Source organism: Peromyscus maniculatus, chromosome 15 (assembly GCF_049852395.1).
Source record: "Peromyscus maniculatus bairdii isolate BWxNUB_F1_BW_parent chromosome 15, HU_Pman_BW_mat_3.1, whole genome shotgun sequence".
NCBI lineage: Eukaryota > Metazoa > Chordata > Mammalia > Rodentia > Cricetidae > Peromyscus > Peromyscus maniculatus.
The window spans coordinates 46,986,186-47,001,925 of record NC_134866.1 but is presented as its reverse complement, the minus strand read 5'-3'; the positions used below and the strand labels follow the sequence as shown (position 1 = coordinate 47,001,925).

The 15,740-nt window shown below is 40.6% G+C and overlaps 1 protein-coding gene across 8 annotated transcripts in view; it reads left to right on the top strand.

Moving 5' to 3' along the window:
• Positions 1 to 15,740, top strand: part of Pde4d (phosphodiesterase 4D) — a 1,451,136-nt gene that overhangs the window by 165,486 nt on the left and 1,269,910 nt on the right. For 5 of the 8 annotated variants that reach the window (XM_016000210.3, XM_076552295.1, XM_076552297.1 and 2 more), the window contains exon 2: positions 6,647 to 6,807. The gene's annotated coding sequence lies outside the window, so the exon portion shown is untranslated. The remainder of the gene's footprint in view (positions 1 to 6,646; positions 6,808 to 15,740) is intronic. The other 3 variants (XM_076552299.1, XM_076552298.1, XM_076552300.1) reach the window with 1 other exon arrangement.

Here is a 15,740-nt window from a genome sequence, read left to right as displayed (position 1 = left end):
CATACCTATCATATGAACACATAACACACATTCACACATATGTACACATTCAAATACAACTTTTTTCTTGTACTTTATTATTATTTTCAGAATCAATGACAGCACTTGACACAATTCAATGTTTAGAAGCCTTTTTTTTTTTTAAGGGTATGGCTTTGGTTCATCAGTGAAGCACTTGACTAGCATGGGTAGAACTCTGGGTTCACAAAAATTGAGAAAAATATTTGTTGAATTGGTTTCATTTCCTTCTGACTCGGTGTTGTGCTTGCAATGTCTTTTCCTTTGGTTTAACATATGGTTTTGGTATTTGTCTATAATGATGGGACCAGAATTATAAGGTAGTGAGAATGTAAGGAAAGATGGGAATGTTGGAATAAGTCACATAATTGGAGCAGTGAATTACAAGGGTGACCTTGCAAAGAATTGAATACAGACCCTTGGAAGTCAAGCTCTCATAACTATGCAGTGTTAGTGCTCTTGTGTAAAGCTTTACCTTTGTAATTGTAACAAGGAGAAAAGGATGGTGACAGTATTTCACAGATTATTACACGTAGTGGACTTCAAGTTTGCTTTGAGACGATCTGCTTGGCTGGCAAATGCTTTTCCAATAGAAAAGTGGGGGCTTTCATTTACGATAACCACTAACCAATGATAGAGCCCATCACATTAGTTCTTTTACTTCTTGGAAAATATTTTTTCATACAATATATTTTGATCATGTTTTCCCCCTCCTCCGATTCCTCCCAGATCCTCCCTACCTCTCTACCCACCCAACTGTATGTTCGTTTTTTTTTTCTCTTAAAAAATACAAGGAAACACAAGCAAACAAACAAAAAAAGAAACAAAACCCCCAAGCCCAAGAAAAACACACACATACAAAAGCAAAACCAAAAAGTATAAGCAAAAGACCAGTAAGTCAAAAAATTCCCAAACAAAGCAAAATGACAAAAAATATCTATAAAAGTACCATTGATTTGTGTGCTCACCAACTTCTCCTGGGCATGGGGCCTAACCTGAAGTGTGGTTTATATACCCAGTGAGACTCCATGGGAGAAAAGTAATTTTTCCTTTGCCAGTGGGTATCAATTGCAGATAGCATCTTAGTTAGGGATCGGAACCCATGTCTACTTTCCCACTCTCAGTGCTGAGACCTCATAGAGCTTGAACTTGTGCAAGCCTTGAGCATGCTGCCATAGTCTTTGTGAGTCCATCAGTTCTTACAAAGCAAACTTCCTGGTTCAGAGAGTTGGCTCCGTGGATAATAGCACTTGCTACTCTACTCGGAGAAGATTGCAGTTTGGTTCCCAGCATCCACTTTGAGTGGCCTGCAGCTGCCTGTAGCTCCAACTCCGGATCTGATGACTTCTTTGGACTCCACAGTCTCGTGCATTTACAAATGTGCATACCTTCCCCGATACACATAATTACAAATAAAATAAATCTTTTTATTTCAAAAGAAAGAGGAACTTTCCCCTTATACAAAAATATACTGTGATAGTTCATGTATTTATTTACAGATGGCTCATTAGAGAACAAGGCCAACAGAATTAATCTTTAAATACAAAGCAAGATATCCATGGGAGGCCTGCCCTTTTCTGAATAGAAATGGAGGAGGAGTGGATGGGGAGGGGCGTGTATGGGGGGACTATGAGGAGAGGAGGAAGGGGAAAGGAAGGGGAAACTGCCACTGGGATGTAAAATAAATAAAAAAATGAAGTTATTAAAAAAGAAACAACAAGAAAAAATATTTCTGTGTATCCTAAGCCATGCAACAGAGTTGATGAGGTTTGAATTAATGCAATAAATAATCTGTTAAGGATTAAGGCTCACGAGTCATCATCCTTATGTTACCACATGGAACAACAATATTGAATTCTGTCAAATGCTACCTCCTGACAAAAATGAAATAAAAATAGAAATCCTTGTAAATACAGTTGGACATTCTCAGATTCCTAAGAGATGATGAGTCATCTGACCGACCGTCCATTCATTTCTTGATCTGAAGCAAAGGAAGAAAACAGGTGCCTGTGGTCAAAAGGTTCATATCAGTGCCAGTGCATAACTGCAGGTCACACACAGGAAAGGTCTCATAAGCCGGGCGGTGGTGGCACACGCCTTTAATCCCAGCACTCGGGAGGCAGAGGCAGGCGGATCTCTGTGAGTTCGAGGCCAGCCTGGGCTACAGAGTGAGTTCCAGGACAGGGACCAAAGCTACACAGAGAAACCCTATCTCAAAAAACCAAAAAAAGAAAAGAAAAAAAGAAAAGAAAAAAAAGAAAGAAAGAAAGAAAGGGCTCATGGTAATGGGGGGTTAATTTCACATTTCTTGGCCAGACTTCTAATGGGATGTTCTTAATAAGATGTGTATTATAAACTTAGGCATAAATTTCTTTCTTTGCCTCTCTATTCCCAGCATGACTGAAGTTGTCAACAGGAACAGAATTTTAAATGTCTGTAAAACTGTGAAGCATATAGGAGAAGGGTCTTAACAGAGGGACAGTCAGAGAGTGGTGGGTAAAGCCAGTAACTATCAGTCTATACCGTGATGTAGTCCTAGTTTGCTCTGTTTTGAAGAATTTTCAGAATCTTGGAGTTTAATTCACTTTATTAGTGTGTATGGTCCAACATGTGCTACTGTAATAGTCAATTGAATAATACAACTCATGCTATGTTTCAGTTGTGGGTTGTTGAGTGTTATGCTTGATGGTGTCCTTCAGGGACATTGATAAGGCAGCCACCCATCTTGAATTTTGGTGATCAGTGTCTTGAGGGGAAAGTAAACTTTAAGGTTTCATCCTCAGTAGTTAAAAGAGCTTATTAAATGGCACATGGAATTTGAATTCAAACCTCTTTGAGTGTGGCCTATATGACTAATAGGCAGGTCTCAAAGTGCAACCGAGAACAGAATTAATGACACTCACTTTGTAGTACCTGCTTGTCTGAGACACTGATTTACCTGAGTGTAGAGGATGTGTTTGATCATTTAAAATATAAATGTTATATGCTCTAGAATTATCTGGGAAGAGATACATAACATGGAATTTTCCAGATCAGGTTGGCCATATGGGCATGTCTGTAGGGGATTGTCTTAAATGTCAATGTGCTGACTCTGGGCCACACCATTTCATAGGCTGGCCCTGGACTGTGTAAGAGGAAATGAGTTTAGTGCTAGGCAAGCAATCAAGCAAGGAATGAAGCATCCATGAATTCATTCTCTCTCTGATTTTGACTGTTCATGCAATGATGCTTTAAGCTATTGCTTTGACTGCCCTGCAATCATGAAACACGAACTGGAATTGTGAACCAGATCAACCCCTTCTTCCTCAAAATTGCTTTTGGTCAGGGTATTTTATCACAGCAACAAAAATAAAACTAGACTGTTGTAGTTCAAGAGGTGTTACATTTGTTTATGCTGTGGAATATTTGTTTAATGGTGCAAAGATGTGTTGCATTCTTTGATTTTTACATTTGTTTAACTCTGTGAAGCTGGGTTACTTTGCCTGTCTAGAACACCTGATGGTCTAATAAAGATATGAACAACCAATAGTGAGGCAGAAGAAAGAGATAGTGGGCTGCCACTTAGAATAAATAAGAGAAATCTAGGCTCAGAGAAGAGGGAAGAGTAAGAAAAGGAGAAGAGGAGGACGCCAGGGTCCAGCCACCCAGCCAGCCATTGAGTAAGAAGGAAAACACAATATATAGAATAAAGAGGGCAAAAAGCCCAGAGGCAAAATGTAGTCAAGGGGAATAATTTAAGTTAGACTAACTGGCTAGAAACAAGCCAATCTATGGCCAGGCATTAATAAGTAAGAACAAGTTTCAGTTCTATTTATTTGAGAGCTGGGTGGCAGGCCCCCAAAGAGTAAAAAACCCAACTACATTAGACCTTGAGGGTAAGTTGGGTATCAGAAGATGCCTTTCCTCTCTTATTTAGAATTACAATCAATTTATTTAATCATGATTTTATTCTTTTTTATTTTTACTTTGAGAATTCTATATATGAATGCTTTATTTACACTGCCCCCTTCCAGCTCTTCTAGTGTCCCTCTTATGCCTTTTTAAACTCATGGCCTATTATTATTTACTAGTAATTACCACACACACACACACATACACACACATACACACACACCCCGTTGAGATCATTTAGTGTTGCATATGTGTTTAGTACTGACCTCTGGGGAGTGGTTAAACTATCAGGAGGCTCATCCCTCGATGAGAATAATTCTCCACTCTCAGCAATCATTGTATGTAGCTCTTCTAGGGACTAAGCCTTGTGAACAATCCGCCCTCTGCTATGGCATTGGTTTTATCATCTTTATGTCTTATTTAGATAATTGCATTGTTGTCATTTCCTGGGTAAAGCTTTCTTGTCCTATACAGGCGATCTTGCAACAGATGTCCCTTCCTGGACCTCTGATTCTTACAATCATTATGCTCCTTCTTCCACAGCATTCCCAGAGCCTTATGTGTAGGAGTTATATTATAGATGCGTTAATTAGGGCTTGGCACCCAATTGTCGGTTCTTCTCTGCACTTGGATGAGATGGAATTTTCTCTAGTGGTCTCTGCTCCTAAAATAAGCTTCTGTGTTAAGGACTGTGAGCTGCACTTACTTTTAGGCATAAGGATAAGTATTTAGAATGTAGCTGGAAATTATACTAATTTAGGAAAGTGGCAGTAGGTTCTCTTCTGCCAGGGTCCATGACCTTACCCGTCATTGACAGTGGACTAAGTTTACAGTACCAGGAACCAAGTCCTATTTATCAGGCCTTCAGTCTAACTAGATGCCTGTTGGTTACCTAATGATGTAAGTGCCACTATTGCATCATTAGGGATATTGTATTGAGCTGGTTATTGCTGTTGTTTGTAGACATTACAGCTGGGTGGAGCGTTGATTGTTTTTCTTCCCTTGCATCGTTCATAGCTGCTCCTATACTCTATTAGTTCTCAGGCTTCCAGGTCACTTCCTGTTCAATTTCTCCAAGTCCTGTGTCTCAGATGCATAGTGTCTTCAGCAGTTGGGTCTTGCCTTTGGTTTCTGGGAGGAAACCAAGGACAGTGGCAATAGTCTATAAATGCTGCATGTTCTCTCTTATTTCTGGATTCCAGCTCTGGATTTTTACATGTGAGTCTATCGTCCTGAGTAACAGCAGATACAAGAAAAGTAAGAAGTGACCATGGGTCAGAAAAAGAGAAAGGCCTCTAGAGGAGTGGAATAGTGGGACACAGTCACTGTGAAGGGAGAAATAAGAAAGGTATGGGGAGACTTACCTGGGGAAGAGAGGGTCAATGCAGAAGGACAGAGGACAGGGAAGGAGGTAGAAAAAAATGACACTAAGGATAGAAAAAGCCATTGAAAATCAAATTTTATGTTTATCTAAAATTATGCACATATGTGTATGCAAAAATATATTTATATACATGTATATATGTGTGCATATATACATGTATATATAAATGTGTGTGTGTAATAAATGAAGTTATGCCACTTGGAGTGATAATGTTCTCCCCAAATCCATAGACTAATACGAATTCCAGTGCCAGGCAGGGAAAACCCTTTTTCAAGTTGTTGGTCAGAAGCGTCTAAAGAGACTCCCCATAAGTATGATTTCATTTTTTCTGTCAGTGTTTAATTAACATGGTTGGATATACATCTAACTTATTATTGATTCACTGATCAGTGCAATGATTCCTTAGTCTACCTGAACATTTATTGAGAGCATACTATGTACTTACTTCATGTGCTAACTCCTGTGTTGTGTAGACTTGCACTATTGTCCTCACTTGTTTACCTTACCCCAGAAATGGGTACATTCTTGTACTTCCAGGTACTGTTGAGGCCCATCCTCTTTGTAGGGTATTGGAGAGCTCTAGAGATCATGTTTTCAAAATGTCAAGTATTGGGAATAGTGATGTTGGCCACTGTATTCTAAGTTGGTTAGGACTTTATCGTCTTTTTTCTGAAAGAAGTTCTCCGTTGCAGTTATGACAACACTCTCCCCACTGAAGTGCTTCGCGTAGTCTCTACCTACAGCCCTGATTTAGGAAACCTGCAGAAACAGCACTGATGCCAACCACCATGTGTCCTGGCTTCTGTTAGGTGACTAAAGGAGATCTGTATAATGTTACATATGCACGGAAGTCCTTAAAGGAGCCTTAGGTGGATGTAAACGCTAAGTTCTACCTTCTACTCCTTGAGGTTTGCTTCTTAGCATTTTCCTTCCTTGACTATGAGGATTCCCTCCTGCTGCCACAGTTTCTTTGTGGGTGGTGTTAAGTTGGCTCTGCACTATTATAGGATAAAAGGCAAATCTTCTAAATGAAGATTGGGAGTTATTTTTTAAATAAAACTTTCTGTTAGCTTTCCCCAGAACTGACTAAATATCACTTGAATGTGGAAATTTTATATTTGTAGGTTTTTCTCCCCCCAAATTAGTGCTCTTAGCCTAAGGCTTATTGAGGGTGCTTCCACTGTGCTCGAATCTGAATTTTTTGGTCACTCAGGGTTTCATGGCTTTGTTTGAAGAAAAAATGAGATGAATATGCTTTGCGTATTTTTGGCTTCAGAAAGCCGAGTCTTTGTCCCTTGGTTTTCACATGAGCAACCTCAGCTGCTGCTTACTGTGTTTTCTCCTTGCTCTCAGGTCTCGGATAAAAACGACAGACAGAGGAGCCCTGTCCCCTAGCAACAGATGACATACATGTTTGCTGGCAGCAACACACCCCTCAGGACCTGCCCTCCAATGAACTAGAGGTATTCACCAGAGCCTGCGAGGGAGAGTGTGAAGAAAGCTTGTCTTGTGTGGTAAGAAAACATGTGACTGTGAATGTGAGGGTCTGAGCAGGGGAGCAAGGAAGAGAGGAGGAGGGGGAGAGGAGAGTGACGGCTCACCAAGGGTCCCACAGTAGCGTGGAATGTGAGCTGACTTTGAAGAACGGCCAGTGGATAGTTTACTAGATTTACTTGCCTCACAAGATCGTTCTGGAAAAAGGTTTGGAGATAATGTTTTAAGGAGTGTTGGAGGAATAAACGCTTTCCCTTTTGGTTGTCCCTTTAGGAAGGGGATAGAAATAGGATGGCGCCGTACTTTTGCCCTTTTCAGATCTTTGTAGGGGAAATCAGCTATGGCTTGTGTAGTTGTTACTGTTGATGTTTTCTTACACTCTTTGGCTCTTTGTTCTTTGAGGGCTCACCACCCAGCTCCTAAATAAATATACAGAGGCCTTTTCTTTCTTATGAATGCCAGGCCTTAGCTTGGCTTGTTTCTAGCCAGCTTTCCTTAACTTAAATTATTCTGTCACCTTTTACTTCTGGACTTTTACCTTTCTTTATTTCTGTATATCTTTTCTTTCCTTCTTATTCCATGTCTGGCTGTGTGGCTGGTCCCTTCATTTCTCACTCCTTGATCCTCTCTTCCTAGATTTCTCCTCCTATTTATTCTCTCATCCTGCCAGCTCCGCCTATCCTTTCTCCTGTCCAGCTATTGACTGTTCAGCTCTTTATTAGACCAACCAGGTATTTTAGGCAGGCAAAGTAACCCAACTTCACAGAGTTAAACAAATGCAACATAAAAGAATGCAGCACGTTTTTGCAGCATTGAACAGATGTCCCACAGCTTAATCAAATGTAACACATCTTTAACCAATATTCCACAACAGGCTTGCTTTTAAGACTGACTTCTGACTTTTGAAACTAATTTCCCCAAAGATGTCTTGGTTTTAATAGTATTCTTCATAGGCTGCATTGACAATCAACCCGAGTGCTGTCTTAGTGTATCTGCTGTAATGCAGATACACAAAAAATTCTATCATTTATCTATCTATCTATCTATCTATCTATCTATCTATCTATCTATCTATCTATCTATCTATCTATCTATCATCTATCTCTCTGTGTGTATGCATGCATGTGCATGTTTGGTCAGAGAGCAATGTTAGGGGTCATTCATTGCTTTCTACCTTGGTTGAGACAAGGTCTTTAAAAAATTGCTGCTAAATATGTCACACTAGCTGGTGTGAAAGCTTCCTGAGACTCTGTTTCTACCCCATCTTGCAGTAGGAGCATTGGTATTCTAGATATACTACCAATAGCTCTGTGCATTGTGGGGGATACGAACTCAGATCCTCACACTTGTGACATAAGTGCTTTACTCACTAGGCCATTTCTCTAGACCTCAGTTGAAATCTTTTGATTCATTGCTTTGGCTCAGTAAGTCCTAACTCCAGAGACAACCCCCCAAAAGAGGATGCAAACCTATAACTGTTTGCTGCTCTATGGTAAGACTACCTAAATAGCTCATCCGATATATCTTGTTTGCTAGTGTTTCATTTCATGTAATTCTTTTTATCAAAATAACTTTTGTTGGTTTAAAAAATATTTTTATTATATTTACTTATTGTGGCTGTGTGGCTGTGTGTGTGTGTGCACGCACCATGGTATGTACTTAGAAGTCAGAGAACAACATGCTCCAATTCCAGCTACTTCTTTCCTTTAACTTTGTGGGATACAGAGATGGAATTCAGATGGTCAGGTTTGGTAAAGAGCACTTTAGCTTGCTGTACCAACTTCTGGTCCAGAGTATTTCCTTCTTACTTATTTAAATCAAGCACGAAATGTTCATAGAGTTCACTCTTTCATATCATATCTTAAAACTGAAGTGAAATTAAATTTGATATTAAATAATATACAAAATGAACTCCTGGGTTTGGTCAAAGTGTGCTGACATTTCATGTGAGTAAATGTATGTGGCTGGTAGACGACTCAGGTCTTGGAGTGGCAGGTCTGTGTCACCATGCTGCTGTAGGTTGGGGAAGGTGGAAAGCTTTTGTGCTAGTTGCCCCAGAGGTGCGGTTTGCCAAGAGTAGCACTCAGTACCACCCAGTGAATTGTCTATCAGAATGAGATGTTTTCTTGGGTTATCATAACTTTATAATGTGTCTGATATGGAAAACGAAAACAAGATAATTTATCAATGCCTTTGCCATCTTCCACGCCTGATGAAAGATTCAAAAGCCAACTGCTAGAAAAGGAAGAGCTATGGAACAGTGGTTTTTAACCTGTGGGTCATGACCCCTCTCAGGGCCAAACGACTCTTTCACAGGGGTCACCTGAGACCATCAGAAATATCAGATATTTACACTATGATTCATAAGAGTAGCAAAATTACAGTTACGAAGTAGCATTGAAACTATCTTTAGGGCTGGGGGTCACCACAACATGAGGAACTCTGTTGAAGAGTCACAGCATTAAAATGGTTGGGAACCACTGACTGCTCCAGAAGGATGAAGAGAGAGGAACTGATGATATGCATGGCTTTCTTTTTCATTGCCTGGGAATGAGCAGTGTGATAACCTCTCCAACCTTAGTGAGTTGCTCCTCCTCTTCAAAAGAGTAGCACCCTTGCTATTCCTTGACCCTGATTCCTATCCATGCATCCTGGATCCTCATTCCCACGTACCTGGGAAGTAGACCAAACACTGCCTTGGTGAAACATGGGAGGAACGTGTGCGGGCTCCATTGCCAGACTGCTTGGCTTGGATCCCCACCTGGTCACACACTAGCCAGGCAGGTTACTGTTGAACTTTCAGTGCCCTGAGGTTTGGATTTCTAAAACAGAGGTGGTAAGAGTTGTGAAGATTACTTGACATTATACATACTGCTCAGGATACTGCAACTATCAATAATAATAATAAACAGGGTGGCCTGGAATGCTTCATAAATAGTAAACAGGTAAGTAAAAACACATAAGTAAAAACATGATTGGTCACCTGGGATTCAGTACAGAAGGACTAGGTGAAGAAAAACATATTGTTAATTCCTTTTATTGCTGCTATTGCTATTGATGTTATCGCCATGAAAAGGGGGTACATTTCTGTATAAGCTGTAGACCTGCCTCCACATACATGGTGAATTAAACAACTCAGAGCTCTCATCTACTGGTGCTTGTGTGTATCAGATGTTTCTCTTCTCCTCTCAACAGTACCGAGAAGCCAAGAACCAGGAATGTAATACAAATTCTACGTCGAAAGGTACATCAGATTGTATGCTCTGAAATGTAACTGGCTTGGCCTTAAAATTATACAGGAATCAGGCATTAATCCCAGGATGATATAATTTTTTAATGAGTTGAAATCGCAGCTAATGGAAAGGCGACTATAAAGATTAGTGAATATGAAGAGAAGGCATGGCATGGATTATTCATAATAGGTATTAAAAGAGCAACTGTGAATTTCTTTAACAAAGACAAATTCAGCAAAAAAGCCATGCAGTTTAAAAATGAATTCACCACACAGCTTGATTTTGCATTCATGAAATAAACATAATGAAATTCAAACAAGCATTTCACAGTGGAAACTTAGGAGGAGGGCCTTTCAATATAAATCGTGATTCTTTGAGGTAGGAGGAAGAGGAATCACAATTTTTAGGGCCCCATCTCAAATAGGGCATAGTACCCTGACCTCTGATTCCAATTCTTCTCGTACTTCCCCACTTTCTTCTCTTTCCTCTCTATTAGTATTGATGAGCCACATCTGTGTGCCAGGACCCTTCTTCACCCCCGTCTGTCTGCATTCCCTGGGGATGAAGCCCTGTTCTGTGAACTCCTGTACTTTGCGCCTGCTTTTCTGCTAGAGAGTACTTTTTCTTTGTCAAGATTGCCTTTTCCTAGCCTGTAACAGCATCTTTGGTGAATTTTTGATGCTGGAACTAGTAGCTGTGCTGATGGATGTGGGCATTCAGTTCCATAGCCACGTGCCAGAAGAAAGGCACAGTGTGATAGAACTCAGAGAGACACCGACAGCCTGGCCAGACACCACAAATCAGATACCAGCCTGATTTGTCTAAGTCAAACAAATGTAATGTGAGTTCTTAACACCAATACATTTATTCATTCACTCTTTTTCATTCATTTAGTTATTACTAATTTTTCAATAGTAAAATATCTGTTTATATCTACTTATGTATATATTTGATACGTATCTATATTTATATATAGGTCTGTCTATCTATCTATATCTATCTATCATCCATCTATCTATCTATCTATCTATCTATCTATCTATCTATCATCTATCTATCTATCTATCATCTATCTATCTATCTATCATCTATCTATTTTTTGAGACAGTCTTACTATATACTTGAGACTGGCCTTAGATTTCCTATGTGGATGTAGACTAGCTTTACCTCAAACTCATGGTAGTCTCTCTCCCTCTGCCTCCCATGTGTTGGAACTACAAGTGTGTACCACCCATGCCTGGCAAGAAAATTGATTTTTTTTTAAGTAGAGAAAAAAGAAAGAACATTATAAATTTCCCAAAGGGAAAGTAGAAGTTAGAAGCCAGAGCAGATGCTTCCAGGGAACTACTTTTTACTTCTGATAAACACTGGACTAGCAATGTTCATAAAAATAACATTTTGACAATGTCTCAAAACATATAAATTATTTTAAAATAGGCAGTGTACATAAAAGAGTGTGTATTTTTAGGATAATACAAGGTAGGAAAATGGCAATTGAAGAAAAGCATGGGCAATCTTAATTAAGTAAAATGTTATACTTTCATCTTGATAATAAAATGCTCCAGGTCATTTTTGAGCCTGTTCAAGAAGCATGCAAGTGGAGACATAACTACCCTGTATGGGTTAGTGAGAACACTGGTAATATTAATGGGAGCGTAACATTCAAGATTCTGGATTGATAAGAGCATCGTGTGTACTGTGACAAGTTGCTCTGAGGTCACCTGATCAGCTAATTATAGGTCTGTGGGAAGTCTCTCCACTCTCTCAGGGAAGGGGCTCATTCTCAGCCCTTCTTCTGAGAACTCTGTTAGTTCATGCGTTGGGGGAAGGTGGGATGGTGGAACAAACAGTTTTAGCCTTTTTTCAAAGTCAGAACCAGACTAGAATTCTGGATGAATGTAGGAGAAAGTAATAGACTAAATGTTGTTTCCCACTGTAGAACAGTTCTCTGCATCTGGACTCAGTCTGGAAGCTCAGGGTTAACCTGAGTTCCAAGGAGTTAAGGTACTAGTGCTTTGGCTTCTAGGTATATTTGACAGTCATCAGCCAGGAGACTTTGGATAAAATTGATGCTCACTGTCCAGCTAGTCCAGTTGTGGAACCCTTACCCCAGCTAGGAGTGCCATGCTTTCTCAAAGTCAAGATGGCTAAATACAGTCTTCATCTCCTCCCTGGAGAAGAACCATAGTAACGAATGTGTATGTCCTTTTAAGGTGAATGATCATGGGAGAACACTGGAGATAGGACCCGAGGAGGGTAAGAGGAAGGGAGAGAGAGATTGACTATAACTTGGCAAGTTTCAGAGACCTGTGAAAATAGCACAGTTGAGAAACTAAGTTCCCCAGCACCTGCCTTCCAGCTCCACAGCTGGCGAAGGAGAAACTCCCTATTGCGTGGATAAGGGTTGAAGAGCATCTTAATACTCTCTCAGTGCAGATGCTGGAGATCCCAGATCCCAGCCGTTTCACAATCCCCGGAGGACCTATAGCCCACTTAGATAAGTAGCCTGAAATCTGCACATCAGCTGAGCTTCCGGAAAGGATTTTGCCTTATCTCCTAGCAAATGCCCAGGTGTGACGACAGCCAGGAATTATCTGTGAGCTGAGCTCTTACCCTCATCTTTGGAACTCTACAAACACTCCACTGCATGGGCTTGTGAGTGGGGGACCTGCCCTGCAGACTCAGCCTGGCTCAGCCGAGTCTCCCCATGACATGAGCCCACTGAGCGCTCTGCCTTGTAGGGAAGGGAGTTGTGACATGGAAGGGAGTAGAAGGTGTTTTTCTCCGGGTTCAAGAGATTTTTTTTTTTTTTTTTTTTTTTGCCTTCTAAGACTAAGGATGTGACCATGTGAGTGTGGATGTGCGGCTCTGCTGAGTCTGAAAACAGGTCCCATGCAATTTTTACCTCCCTTGTACTACGTGGGCGTTTGTTACTGGCACAGTGCAGAGGGGGCCCTGATCCTACTGCTTGCCTGTTCTCAGGGATATGTTGTGGGAATGATGAGCAGTTCTGATGCTCTAGCTATTCCTGCCCCCTCCTCCCCAACTCCCGGCCTGGGTTTGCGTGGCTGTGGTTAAGAATGGGAGGAGAGTGCCGCTTTCCTTGGCTCTAGACAAGGTTCTCCTCCTAGGAGAGGCCACTTCACCTGTGTAGTTCTCACTGCCCTCTCTTTGTGATGTTCCGGCGGTGCCTTTAACGGTGGGGGATGGGCAGCATGTTCCTCTTGCTGCTCTGTCTACAGACACTTGCTAAAGAAGCCTTGCTCACTGTGGCTCTGGCTGCCATTTTACCACCAGAAATGTGCTGTAGCTGAAAAGAGACGAAGACCAAAGTAAGGCCAAGAGTAACTCCAGCCAAAGACCTGCCCCTGGGTGTGAACTGCTAGTGGCAGAGAGGAACATAACGGTTCCTGGCACCATCCCACCTATAGGCTCCTGGCTACCTCCTTGTCCCTCTGTGTTGTCTGAGTACGCATTCTTGTCAAGACTGGAAGCAAAGACTAGAAAGGAGTACTGTGGTTCCTACCACTACCTCTTCTCATTCAGTCTCTGACTCTTTAGCCCTGACTTGTCAGAGAACAGGTATGCCAGGCCCCTCAACAACTTGAACTACCAGAAGAAAGGTGCTCTTAAGAAGATATTTTCAAAATTCCCAAGAAAAACCCCTATTATCTGATAGATGCTCCCAGTCCTATTTACAAGTAACCACGTTGTGATCATCCCAACCTACCGCTGCCTATACCACACATTTTTTGAGCTACTAGACAGTACACTAGCATGGTCCACAGTAGCGGCTGATCTCTCTGACTTCAATATGACATACTCAAAGTCATTAATTAGACAAAGAAACTACAGAGTGACCACACTTTGGTGCCTAGCTGTAAATAAAACCAACATTGTATAACAAACTTACACAAGATAAATTTTCAAGAGAAAGCTGCTTATCCCATAATTACAGTAGAGATACGTGATCCATAAGATGTGACAATTTCAATGTAGGAAAAGAAGAAATACGACAAACAAGGTAATAAGGTGACTCCAAAAGAAGATGTTCATTCTAGCCACAGATTTCAAAGAACTAGATTAAGAGTATGATAAAGAATTTTGAAAGAATCAGTATAAAGATGCACAGTAATAACCCAGTGAGTACAAGCAGTTAGATGAAATTGATAAGTAAGTATAAGTTGTGAATGAGAAGTCCAACAGAGAGGGGGGAGAGAGAGAGAGGAGAGAGAGGAGAGAGAGAGGAGAGAGAGAGGGGGGAGAGAGAGAGAGAGAGAGAAAGAGAGAGAGAGAGAGGGGAGAGAGAGAGAGAGGGGAGAGAGAGAGAGAGAGAGAGAGAGAGAGAGAGAGAGAGAGAGAGAGAGAGAGAGAGAGAGAGATTGATTTTAAGAAAGAGTCAGATAGAGAGAAACAAAGAGCCGGTGAGTCAGGTAAAAATACAACTGAAGGCTTCAACAACAGCTTGATGGAATGGGAGAAGTGGGTCTTTTGAAATATCCCAGTCAGATAAAAAGAAAAAAAAAAGAATGAAGAGAGGAACATGATGTTTGAGAATCCATCAAATATCCATATTTTTGAATAGCTGAAGGCAAAGAAAAAACACCAACATTACAGAAAACCTCTTGAGTAAAACAATTTTAGAAGACTTTCAATTTTTTTAAAAAAACTTTCCAAAAACATGGGAATGATTTGGATACCCATGAAGAGGAGGCTAGGACCCAAAATAGACATAGCTAGGAAAGATACTCAGCATGGCATATTAGGAATTGTCAAAGTTCAAGATAATTTTCCAAAAAGTCTAAAATACCTAAGAAGAAAAGTGCCAGGTCACATTAAAGGCTATCTCCACTAACAGAGCAACAGCTTTCTCAGGGGGAGCCTTGGCGATGAAGTACTGAAAACCTAGCGTCTTATTTTCTATTCTGTTGCTGTGATGAAAATAGCTTGGCCAAAACGACTTAGGCAGGAAAGGTTTTATTAGCTCAGAGCTTGATATGTCAGTTACTGCAAGAAGGGCACAGAGAGAGAGGACGCTGAGGCAGCTGGCCACAGCCCAGTCAGAATTAGAAAACTGATCAGCGAATGCCTGTTACTGCTTACTTCACTTTCTTTACTTACATTCTAGGGTCCTAGGTAGGACATGTGACTCTTACAAGTAGGCAGGTCTTCCCACTTCAATCAAGATAATCCTACAGGCATGGCTAGAGGCCTCCCTCCCACTGATTCTACATTCTGTCAAGTTGACAGTTAGCATTAACCACTACACCAATAATACTGCACCCAGCAAGATGTACTTCAGAAATTAAGGCAATGTAAAATATTTTCTGAGACAAGGGAAACCTGAAGGGAATCAAGACCACTACACTGAATTTGCTAAAGATGCTTGAAGGAGTGCCACATTCAGAAGTGAAATAAACATGGAAATCATGAAAATACACATTGCATTGGAAAAATAGATAAAAGAGAAACAAAAGAATCAACCATTATCAACTCATTGTTATGTCAAACCAGAACAGGAACAAGAGTAAAGACAAGAGCAGAGAAGAGAAAAAAAAAGCAACAGGAGTAAGTCTTTTTCTGTTAGTAATAACCTCAAATCTAAATAAGCTATACAATAATAGATACAGATTGGTTGCTGGTTGAATGGATACAACAATAGCAAAAACCAAGTACTCAATAATATGTTAACTACAAGAAATGGACTTCACTAGCGAAGA